This window comes from Nothobranchius furzeri, chromosome 4, assembly GCF_043380555.1.
Source record: "Nothobranchius furzeri strain GRZ-AD chromosome 4, NfurGRZ-RIMD1, whole genome shotgun sequence".
NCBI classification, from domain to species: Eukaryota; Metazoa; Chordata; class Actinopteri; order Cyprinodontiformes; family Nothobranchiidae; genus Nothobranchius; species Nothobranchius furzeri.
In genome coordinates this window covers 3778688-3789419 of record NC_091744.1, presented here as the reverse complement: position 1 = coordinate 3789419, position 10732 = coordinate 3778688, and positions in this window count along the sequence as shown.

The following is a 10732-nucleotide window of genomic DNA, read 5'->3' as shown; positions in this document are numbered from 1 at the left end:
TATTCACAGCTTTAGTCTTGTATTAAATCTGTTTACACATCTCTACCCATATGTATAAGATAATATATCCTACATTCATATTATTAAATAAAAATAAAACAGTACTGACACATAAACAGCTTTTTTTATAATTAAAACATCCACGTTGGCCGGTAATCACCTGGAACTGGCTAATGGGGAGCCTAAGTCTCCTCCCCTTCTGGCTGGCTCATGGGTCCCCGATCAAAAAAAACAAAAACTGAATGTTAGTGAACTGGGCTATAAAAGTTATTCTCTTGTCTTTCTGGGCTTTGCCTTACACCCTGAGTCACATCTGTCAGACTTTTCTAATCCTAGAGTTTCACCGTCTATCGGATTTTCTATCAGAAGCTAATGCAGGAGATAGCGGCAGGAGACTTTGTTCATGTTCAGCCTGCATGAAACACTCAGTGACACGTTAGAATCAGAAATAATCATTAAATGTATTTTTTTCAGTGAAGTTGACCTATATATTGACCTACAACAGATTTGTTAGATTTCCAAAATGTGCCCCCCCCCCCCCCCCCCCCCCCCCATATTAAACTCGTTCCTACGCCCTTGGCCACGTCTAAACCGTTGGGGGTGTGTGGGTGTACAGTTTTGCTCAAAGACATCAGTTCAGTCGATCATCTCACTGTTTACCTCCTCTCTCCCTCCTCTCCTGTGGGTTGGAACCCGCACCTTCGCGCACCGGTGTGACGTCATCAGAATTCTACTTGGTTCGGTAGCCAGACTCGGTTTCGTGTTTGAAATGTGTTTCTCTACCGCTCCGCACGGCAGCGGCAAAATAACTTTCAGCGCTCATAACAAGCGGATTCTCAGCGCTTTGCTCATAAAACAGAAGACCTGCAGGTCTCTGTGAGTTAAAACATCCTGACACTGTTCAGGTGTAAACATTGTGCTCCATCCCTGTGTTTGAACTCAGAAGATGCGCCTTGATGCCACAGATATGTGATGATTTAGCTTGTTTCTTTATTTTACTCTAGAATAAGAGATTAAATTATTACAAAAGCAGTCCAGTGTAGTTAAATTAGTCATTCAAATGATTCGAACATGCTGCAGTGTGTGTGTGCGCGTGCTTGCATGTGCATGTGTGTGTGTGTGTGTGTGTTACACATATAGAACTGCATGAGACAGCGTGGTTTCATCAAATCCATGCATCTTATATCTTGGCTGAAGTAATGGCTCAGGAAAATAACTTATATTTCATAAATAATGACGTCTTAATAGTGTCTATGATAATGTTTTATCTTATCTTTGGTCTGGGAGGTGTAACATATCATGATACTAGCCTTTTAAAACATGTTAAAGTATTACAAGAGGAGATAAATGCATGAATTTAAAGTTCATGTTTAGAGTCCAACCTTCACAGATTGGAGGCTCACGCTGGTGAGGAGACACCATTAGTTCTAGTAACACCTGGGCTCCCAAGGCCTGTTCTGACAGGATGGACGTTACGGGACCCTTAAGGACTCCAGTTGGATGATTGGAGGATTATTTAGGAGGATTGGAATGAACAAACTGATTTCAGTGGTGATCGGCTAAATGAGTGATTGAACCCACTACCAAGGATGAACTCTGCTAACTTTAAAAATCAGCTGCTCTAAATAAGCATGAAAGTCAGAGAGGAGCTCTAGGATGGACATGGATAAAGGAACTGTAATGTAGAGGTAAAGTACAGAGGTGGGAAGTAACGAATTACATTTACTTGCGTTACTGTAATTGAGTAGATTTTTTGTGCATTTATACTTTTTAAGTAGTTTTTAAAATCTGTAATTTTACTTTTACTTAAGTATTGTTTTTTGTAAGTATTGTACTTTGCTACATTTTTTATCTTATCCGTTACCGAGTAAAACAACATTGCAAAATACTGTGTCGGCACAGTTCGCACTGGATTCAGACGATGATTCAGACACCACAGAGAAGAGACAAGAGTACAAACATATACATATGTAGAAGCGTCTTAACGCACTCGAGAGTGATCCAGCACTTAACGAAGTGTCTATGTATATATATATATATATATATATATATATATATATATATATATATATATGTCTATACTGGTAAGACCCAAACATGGAAGTGCTGCAGACGCTGAAGGCGCGCACCAGAAGAACTGAGTGCTTAAGTTACGAGAGTGTGTGTGTGTTACGGGGTACGAAGGAAAGGATAAGAAACACTAACTGACTATTCGGATGACTGGAGGATCACCTAAGAAGATCAAAGCTTGTGAGAAGGAATGAAGGGATGTCTGAGCGGTCAACAGGTGAGTTGAACTTCTTAGTGTGAAGCATGTGTTCAGTGACCTTACAGTGCAATGAATGATGGGTAGGAGAAGAAAATAGGCGCTAATGGTACGAGAAAGATAGCCTGGCCTGCCAGACTCCTCCTGTTTAATTCACGTCATACACGGCGATGCTCAATTTCTCATAAACAACGAAGACAGCGGCGGAGTTCTAAATGACTCAGATGTCTTTAAAACCACAAGTAGAAGTGCTAAAAGCATTTCTTCTAAAAAATAAAAGATGTTTGCGCCATTGCCAGATGCTATTTTTTTTACTACAACTAGAAATCTACCGCGTCGTGTGGTACAGTCGGGATTTCCTTCTTTTTTCTGATTGGTCATTTTTGAGCTTCCTAGTCCCGCCCCTCAGGTGATTTTCCAGCTAAAAGAAAAACTCAGCAGACTGGAGACTGTCTCCAAGATGTGTCTGCCACTCTTCAGAGCCATTCAGGATGGTGTCCAAAAGCACTTTGGTGAGATGATGGAAGACCCTGAGCTGACTGCTGCTGCAATCCTTCTTCCAAAGTTCAAGACCACCTGGACTGAGAGGCACAATATCATTGAAGCAGGTAATATTTTATAATTTAATATCATACCTTAATCTGTTTCTTATTCATTTCAATCCTGTCAACATACTTAAAGTTCAATTATACGAGTCTGTCGACACAAATGATAGTATTTGTAAGGCATGTATTACTAAAAACAATTCTTGTTGCATCTTCTATCAAAACTTAATTGCCAGATATATTAAATATGTGTTATGTATTTGTCATTCAACAGGTTTGATCAATATGAGAAGACATCTTCACCAAATGGCAGAGGCTGGGGTGGAGCAAGTCAAGCAACAGTCATCACATCCTACACTCATCTTTGTTTAAAAGTGCTTTTCAGTCCATCGGTCCCAGCGTGCTCTCTATAATTAATGCTTCTCTGGTTTCTGGTCAGGTCCCTGCTTACTTTAAGAACACTGTAATCCACCTGCTTCTTAAAAAACCGAGTCTCGACCCTTCTCTCCATAGCAGCTTCAGACCCATCTCTAAACTTCCGTTCATCTCCAAGATCTTGGAAAAGGTTGTGGCTAAACAACTCACAGCTGCTCTTGATAAACATAACATCTATGATAGCTTCCAGTCAGGTTTTCGTAGAGCTCATTCTACTGAAACAGCTCTTTTTAGGGTCTCTAATGACCTTCTGACTCACAGTGATGCAGGGGACTGTTCTGTTCTGGTCCTGCTGGACCTGACAGCAGCCTTTGACACTGTTGACCATCACCTGCTACTGGAGAGGCTGAGAGACTGGGTAGGCCTATCAGGATCTGCCGGGGGGGCTTCCCCATTGTCTTTTTTTTAAACTATTCAGAAGAGCCCGTCCTTGCACAGTCAAAAAAGTAACTAAGTAACTTTTACTTTGACTACATTTAAAATAAGCTACTTTTTGTAATTGAGTAAAATTTCATGAAAGTAATTATACTTGTACTTAAGAACAACATTTTAGTACTCTTTCTACCTCTGGTAAAGTAGGGCAGGACCAACATTAGCAGCTGTCGTACGGTCCATCTGAAATGTTAGACTTTCATTTAGCTTGTTATGTGACAGGTTAGAGCACAGTCTCATGTTAGAGTTTTGTCATGAAAACATTGAGATAGCTCACATACTGATGGCATCTAAAAAAAGTTTTTTTTTCTCAAAATAAAGAATAATTTTAATCACAAATGAAACTCACCATCCTAGAAAAACCTCGTCCAATCAATGTGCAAGTCCTATTCTCACTGATTGGATAGAAATCCCTCCTTCAAGCCTTGCATGTTTGAGTGTGTGTGAGTTGTGAACTGGCGTTGTGATTTAGCACTACTTAGATGTAGCCATCCTTACGCTGACAAAAATGTAACTAAGCAACTTTTACTTTGAGTACATTTTGTTTACGATACTTTTTACTTTTACTTGAGTAATAATTTAGGCAAGTACTTTTACTTGTAATTGAGTAAAAAATTATCAAAATATTAGTACTCGTAATTAAATAGGAAATTTTAGTACTCGTTCCACCTCTGGTCGTATCACAGTGTCTGGATTGGAAACAGCAAGTTGGCGCCCCCTGCAGCTGCAGGCGCTCCTGCTGACTGAGAATGTTCACGTGCACTGTGTGTGTATGAAGAAGAGGAAGGGGAGGGGTGCGGCGGGGGAATTCACCTCTGGGTCTTTCCCAAATGAAATGAGCGGGTAGGGGCTGAGCTGAATCAATTGTATTAACATGGCTAAAGTCAATCACATCTTGATGTTCTTCCATTTAACGCACATTTCATTCATAATATCATAAACACAGGCCTATCATTATTTCAGGTTTTTCTTAATTGTGTGAAATGGCCGAATAAAAAAAGGAAAAACAAAACGATTTTGTGGTCACCCCCCCTCCCATCAAGGTCAAATTGTTTAGTCCTGACTAAAGGAAACTTATTGAGTCAAGAGCCAAACAGAAGAGATGAACATAAAAAGGCTAAAACCACCAGGTGCCCGATTCAGGAAAAAAAAAAGAAAAAAAAAGGAGAAAGTATGTACGCTCTCATGATGCATGTTTTCAATTTTTTGAACCAGTTAACTGGGATTTTAACGGTTAAATTCGGTCAACTAATTGCTAACAGAACTAATAGGACTGAAATATTGAAACGAATATTCAAATGGTTCGAAAAAAATCCTTAGTTTTTTACTGATTCAAACTAGGATTTGTTAAATGCTCGCTGCAGCCTGTGGCCTGCCTGAACAACAACAAACACATGTTGGTCATATTCACATGATAATAAATAAAACAACTCTACAAGCAGAAGAAAACTCCCCAGTCACCACTAACTATCCTGTTTATTTATTGCAGATGGCTGCACTGATTATTTTTTACCTGATTTGTTCTGTAAAAGTTGGCATTTTTGGTAGTCTACAGTTTTTTATGTCAGTTTAAATTACAATTTCAGAGGCAATTCTAAAATATTATGGATCATGATAAAGATCTATTGGAGATCTACCCCGACTTTTGGACTGCTCTGCCAGTCACTGTGGCTCCAGCTGAGAGGAGCTTTTCAAAACTTGATCAAGTCATACCTGAGGTCAACTATGTTTCAGGGGCGGCTCACTAACCTGGCTCTGATTAGTATCAATCACTCAGTAGGGGAGCAGATTTCATGTGATGACATTATTGATGACTTTACATCAAGGTTAGGTTTTAATTTTAGTTTGTGTTTTCTGTTCTAAGTGCAATGCTGTAGTGATTATCTTTAGTTTGTTATTGTCAGAGCCCAAGCCCCCGGACCGGTCTCTCCCAGCTAACCGGCCTCCATCTTGGACCACATTTCCCAGCATGCTCCTTGCGGGAACTCCCGGCATTCTCCCCGTAACTCCCAAGTCTATATATGGAAGACGTCGCACCGGCTCTTCACTCAGTCATCGTTTCTTTGAAATCCATGAACAGAGTTCTCTACCGAATAATCCAGCCTTCTAACATCCTTACCAAGCTCAACTCCCGTACCCAGTCGACCATCGTGACAGGATGACTGAGTCCGTAGATCCAGCAGAGTTCGAGCGAATGAAAACAAGGATGGAGCAAATGGAGAATGAATTCATTCAGCTCCACACCCTGATTGATCGGCTCAACACCAAATAAAACTCCCAGACCGATCTCATCCTGCAATTATCCATAGCCCTCCATGCTCTCCAGCAGCAAGCCCTCACTCCACCAACAGAGGGGCCGCACTTCAGTCTCTCGGAGAGGTGGAATGGAGAGACGGGGAGCCCAGACGGTCTGCTCGCCACCCTCGACATGCAGTTCGAGTGCCAACCAGGACGCTTCCCCTCTGCTCGCTTTCGGGTGGCACATCTCACCTCCCTGCTCTCCGGACGCGCGGCTGAGTGGGCCGCTGCGCTTTATAATTCCAAGTCACCTGCTTGCAATTTTTATGCTGCTTTTGTGTCCGCACTCAGAAAGACTTTTGTTCCACCCAGCAGCGAAGTGGGAGCAGAAGCACAACTCCTAAAGCTCCGCCAGCAGGAGCGCTCGGTGTGCGCTTATGCGTCGGAGTTCCGCGCCATCTCCGCCAAGCTGCGGTGGGATGACTCTGCCCTTCGAGCCGTCTTCTTGGAGGGACTGGTGACCTACATCCGTGATGAGATGGCGGGAAAGGAACTGCCCCAGACCCTGGATGAAGTGGTCGATCTGGCGCTGCGCATGGATCAGCGGGTTCTGGTTCGGCCCAAGCCCTTCACTCGCCCATCCAGGGCGCCTGGACCTCTTCCTCGTCCCCCCACGCCTGCTCCCGGACCCGCTTCTACTGATGAGCCCATGCAATTAGGCCACCTTCCTCCAGAGGAGAGACAGCGACGGTGGCGCGAGGGTCTCTGTGCCTATTGCGGCTCCTCCGACCATAGACGCCTGAACTGTCCATTACGTTTGGGAAACGAAGGAACCCACTGAGTATCGGGGTCGCTCAGCCTGGGTCACCTTCAGCCCCTGCCTCTTCAAACCGACTCCTTCTTCATGTCACCCTCCTTCATGGTGAGACCTTACTTCAGATGCACGCGCTGGTGGACTCGGGGGCCGCTGACAATTTTATGGACATGGATCTGGCTAAGCACCTACGAATCCCCATGACCCCCTTGGAAAAAGTTGTGCCAGTGACCTCGGTGGACGGTTGGCCCCTCCAGCCCTATCCTGTCCAAAACCGAACCCAGCCACTCCAGATGATCATCCAAGGCCACCGAGAGACCCTCCATTTCCTGATCATATGTGCTCCCTCCTCTCCTCTAATCCTGGGATTTCCCTGGCTCCGTCTCCACGACCCCCGGATTTCCTGGTCCCAGGGCCGCCTCTTGGAATGGGGGACCCAGTGCCAGGCCCACCGCTCTCCTCCTCCATCCATGCCAGACCGCCCGGACGGTGACCCCGGCCCAACACCGCCCAATCTGCCACTGCCCTATCGGGACCTGGCTGCTGTGTTCGACAAGCGGCGCGTCACCACGCTGCCGCCTCACCGACCGTACGACATGGAGATCAAGCTGCAACCAGGAACCAGTCCACCCCGGGGACGCCTTTTTTCTCTCTCTCCCACCGAGTCCAGACCCATGGAGGAATATATCGACCAGGCCCTCCAGCAGGGTTTCTTCCGACCCTCCTCCTCCCCGGGTGCCGCAGTCTTCTTCTTTGTGAGGAAAAACGAGGGTGATCTCCGCCCCTGTATTGATTACCGAGGTCTGAACAAAATCACAGTCAAAGACCGCCATCCTCTGCCGCTCCTCACGTCTGCTCTGGACAGCATCTCCCAGGCGTGGATCTTCACCAAACTGGACCTTTGGAGCACCTACAATCTGGTCCGTATTAAAGCTGGAGATGAGTGGAAGACCGCGTTCATCACACCCACCGGTCATTGGGAGTACCAGGTCATGCCCTTCGGGCTGTGCAATAGCCCCGCCATTTTTCAACGCCTCATAAACGATGTCCTCCGCGACATGCTGGGACGGTGGGTGTTTGCCTACCTGGACGACATCCTGATCTACTCCAAGTCAGAGGCCGAACACCTCCACCATGTTCGTGCTGTTCTAACCCGGCTCCTGGACAATAACCTGTTCTGTAAGCCTGAGAAGTGCTCTGTCCACCAGCGGTCCGTATCATTCCTGGGCTACATGATTTCGGATCAAGGACTAACCATGGACCCTCAGAAAGTCCAGGCGGTGAGAGACTGGCCCCTCCCAACAAGCCTGAAACAACTGCAGAGTTTTCTGGGTTTCTGCCATTTTTACTGCCGTTTTATTAAGGACTTTAGCACCATTGTGGCACCTCTCACTTCTCTCACCCGACCAAGCCCTCCCGGCCAACCGTTCCAGCTGACTCCAGACGCCATTCTGGCCTTCCAATACCTAGTCGCCCATTTCACGTTGGCTCCTATCCTCCATCATCCGGATCATGCAGTCCCCTTTGTGGTCGAGGTCGACGCCTCGGATGTCGGCGCCGGTGCCATCTTGTTCCAAGGCGGGTCCGACAACAGGCTTCATCCCTGCGCCTACTTCTCCAGGAAGTTTTCCACCACCCAGCAGAAGTACGGCGTAGGGTATGCTGGCCATAAAATGGGCGTTGGAGGAATGGAGGCAGTGGCTTCTGGGCACCACTCAGCCGTTCACCATCGGACGGACCACCAGAACCTGACTCACATCAGATCAGCCAAGCAGCTCAATCCTCGCCAGGCCCACTGGGCCCTCTTCTTCGAGCCCTATGAATTCCATCTCGCCTACCACCCAGGGACAAAGAACCAGAAGGCGGACGCCCTTTCCGCTCCAGTTCACACATCCAACGCCCACGTCCGAGCCGGCACCTATCCTCCCAGAGCACCGTTTCTTGGCCCACCTGAGGTGGCCACTGGAGGAGGCTATCCAAAACGCCCTCCGGGACAATCCCGTGCCTCCAGAGACCCCTGCGGGTCGGCTCTACGTCCCCACGGCCTGTCGCAGCGAGGCATTGTCCTGGGCCCACTCATCACGCCTGTCTGGCCACGCTGGCTTCTCACGAACTCTTAGGTTCCTCAAACGAGCTCTCTGGTGGCCATGTATGGAGAGCGATGTGAAGGACTATACGAGCACCTGTGACATCTGCGCCCGCTCCAAGACATCCAACCAGGCCTTGGTTGGTACCCTCAGACCTCTTCCGGTACCCAGCCACCCCTGGTCCCATGTGGGGTTGGACTTCATCACAGGACTCCCACCGGTCAACAACCTTAATACCATCATGACGGTCACTGACCGGTTTTCTAAAGCTGTTCATTTCATCACCCTTCCGGGCATCCCCTCGGCCCGACGCACAGCTGAGTTGTTTCTGGAAAATGTGGTGCGTCTCCATGGGTTTCCTGTCGACGTGGTCTCGGACCGTGGTCCCCAGTTCACAGCCCGGTTCTGGAGGGCTTTTTGTCATCTATTGGGAGCATCAGTCAGCTTACCTTTGGGCTATCACCCGCAGACCAACGGCCAAATGGAGCGGGCAAGCCAACAACTGGGTCGGTACCTCCGCTGCTTTGTCTTGGCCCAACCCTCGCAGTGGCCTAAGTATCTCCTCTGGGCTGAGTTATCCCACAATCTCCACACCTCCTCGGCCACTCTGATGTCCCCGTTCGAAGTCTGTTATGGCTACCAGCCCTCGGTCTTTGCCCACCAGGAACCCGAAGTTGCGGTGCCGGCCGCTCAATCCCTGGCGAGGCGCTGCAGGAACGCCTGGATCAAGGCGCGGGCCTCCATAACCCGAGCTAATGCCCGTTGCTTTCACCAACATCTCCGCCGACACCGTCCTGGTCCCTCCTATGCTCCAGGGGATAATGTCTGGGTGTCCCCGGCGGACCTCCGTGTCCGTGCCGGGTCCAGGAAGCTCGCTCCCCGGTTCCTCGGGCCTTACCCCGTGCAAAGGGTCATCAACCCGGTCACGTAACGGCTGCGGTTGCCTGCGAGTCTCCGCATCCATCCCACCTTCCATATCTCCCGGCTCAAGCCCTACGTGGAATCCTCCCTCCTTCCGCCTCCACCTCCGGCGCCTCCGTCTGCCCGCTTCCTCGACGGTGAGCCCATCTACACCGTCCGGCGCATCCTGGACGCTCACCGCAGGGGACGGGGCTGGCAGTATCTCGTCGATTGGGCAGACTACGGCCCCGAGGAACGCTCCTGGGAGCCGGCCCGCTCCATCTTGGTCCCTACCCTCGTCTCTGCCTTCTGGGATCGCTGAGGTCAACCTGGGACTTCTGGAGCCGTCCCTGGACCGGGGGGTCCTGTCAGAGCCCAAGCCCCTGGACCGGTCTCTCCCAGCTAACCGGCCTCCATCTTGGACCACATTTCCCAGCATGCTCCTCGCGGGAACTCCCGTCATTCTCCCCGTCACTCCCAAGTCTATATATGGAAGACGTCGCACCGGCTCTTCACTCAGTCATCGTTTCTTTGAAATCCATGAACAGAGTTCTCTACCGAATAATCCAGCCTTCTAACATCCTTACCAAGCTCAACTCCCATACCCAGTCGACCATCGTGACAGTTATGTGTGAAATATTTTTGCTATTTAGAATATTTATTATTTATTATGTTCATATATTCTTAATATTTAGTTAGTTTAGTTGTTTTTGTATATTTGATTCTATATATTTTGATACAGTATATAATGTATATTGCTTTACATTCTGACAACTTCATAGTAATTAATGTAAATATGTGCAACTTAGAAAAATGAATGTTCAATAGTCGTTCTAATAAAACATGCCTGTTTGTAGAAAAAATGCGTGTGTTCGTGCAGGTGGGGTGGGGGGGGGGGGTGGAGCACGCTCATTCAGTGGCAAAAAGCTAGAACTAAATTCTGGGTATGTTAAACCATTTAGAGAATATTTCATCCTCTTTATGAAGCTAGAAAAAAAATCCTAAAGTTTTGTGA